Raw genomic sequence first — 1,812 nt, forward strand, 5'->3', positions numbered from 1 at the left:
GCCAGAGGCCGTCCCCTCTTGTGGTAACGCCCGTAGGCGGCGTTACAGGAATGTAACACTGGTATCAGAGCGTGGTTCGATGGGATCGTCAGAGTCCACGCGTGACCGAGGGACCGGAGCCCACTCGATGGTTTTCAACCATTCATCTCCTTATCCGGAGCGATGGTTTTCAACCATTCATCTCCTTATCTCCAATGGAGTGTGTGGAGGGAGGCGGCCAAGAAGAATGGAAGGGAAGAATTCTCTCACACTCTCTCTCTCTCTCCCCGTCACACACAGCAAGCAGCATCGCAGGTAAGCAAAGCATCTCGTTTTGTTTTTTTTTGCTGCGTTGAAGCTTGTGTGCAAAAATTTTTGGTTTGGTGTGGGGGGGCGAAACCAGCCCCACGACCCGTCTCTACTGTGTGTGGGAAGGGCGGCACCAGCCCCACAGATTCGTTGAAGCATTGTATGAGGGGGGGCGATTTGCTAGATCAAGGCAACCAGGCCTTACCCGGCCAGCCAGGCTAGCCCAGGCGTTGATTTTTGCTACGCTTGAGGAGCTGAACCGCGTGCCTTCTGAAACGCATGCTGTTTACGTTTAGAGATGAATCATGTACAAGGCGCCGGCCATGGGGCTCATACCCATGACCACAAGGTTAAGAGCCTTCCGCTCTACCAACTGAGCTAGGCCGACTACCAAAAATGACGTTTGTGTGGGTGAAGAGCTACAAAAAGAAGGGCTGGCGAAGACCAGCGCCTTTGCCTGTGAGATGGGACGTAGCATTTGTGACCTTAAAGAGAGAGGGGGGCGCCTTTGCCTGTGAGACCTGGCCTGCGTGGCCAGCCAAGCCAGCCAGGCGACGGCCAGCCAGGCGGCAGCGGCGGCGGCCAGCCAACTAGGCCAGCCCCAGCGGCGGCGGCGGCGGCCAGCCAACAGCGGCCAGCCAGGGGCGGCGCGGCAGCCAAAGTAGCCACAATGCCAGCCAAGCCAGGGGGGCCCGCCAGCCATCAGCAGCCAACCAGCGCTGCAGGCGGCCAAAAAAAAAGGGGTTAAAAAAACCATTTTTTTAAAATATATTTTCATTATTCATTTTTATGAAATTAAAAATGAGAAAATTTCAAACGAATTCTCTCTCGGAAGGGGAGGAAAGTTAATCCCCGCAAGGGATAATCCCGACAAGGCACAGCCTCTCGACCATTTTTATTTTTGTTATGAAGACTCTGGGAGCGTAGCCTCACCAGATTTCAATTTACACTTTTGCGAACGTCGTCTTGCTAGAGTCAAAGTTTTGTTCGGACAAATTTGTGTTTGTTTTGTAGTGACAAACAAATGTGTTCTTCTATAGACACACCTTCTCTGCAATGTCACCACTCAGGTCTAGTCCGGAGTTGAGGGTGACACATGTGGTGATCACACATTTGGTTCAGAGAAGCATAGACTTAGTATTGACCATCAAAGTCATGTAGTTTGGCTATAGTGTAAATCTAAAACTGCGGTGTGTTTTACTTGGGCTAAGAGGACCGGCAATGGCGTCAGTTGTGCCCAAATTAGACGAAGTGCTTATCACAAGAAATCAAGGTAAGCCTAATTGAGTCGTAGTGCTCATAACCCTTCACAATCTTTTAACAGTTGCTAGAAGATTGTGATAAACTTTGGCAAATGAGAACCATGTACAAGCGTAGTATTGATGTGGTTATGCCTTGTGTCCAAACAAGTTGCTTACTGTTTGTGGCAACAAGAGAGCCTTGGCCCGTAGTAGAGGCAAGCTGGCCCTTGTTGGTAGTAACAAAATAGTGTCACTACTTGGGCCTAGAGAGTAATGACTAGTT

At 50.3% G+C, this 1,812-nt stretch overlaps 1 non-coding gene across 1 annotated transcript; it reads right to left on the reverse strand.

Moving 5' to 3' along the window:
- Positions 1-603: 603 nt before the first annotated feature.
- On the reverse strand, positions 604-676 carry TRNAK-CUU (transfer RNA lysine (anticodon CUU)). Its single transcript has one exon. It is a non-coding gene; the product is annotated as a tRNA-Lys (tRNA).
- Between the last annotated feature and the right edge of the window lie 1,136 nt (positions 677-1,812).

This window comes from Cibotium barometz, chromosome 14, assembly GCF_041138505.1.
Source record: "Cibotium barometz isolate CiBa-2024 chromosome 14, ASM4113850v1, whole genome shotgun sequence".
In the NCBI taxonomy this organism is placed as follows: domain Eukaryota; kingdom Viridiplantae; phylum Streptophyta; class Polypodiopsida; order Cyatheales; family Cibotiaceae; genus Cibotium; species Cibotium barometz.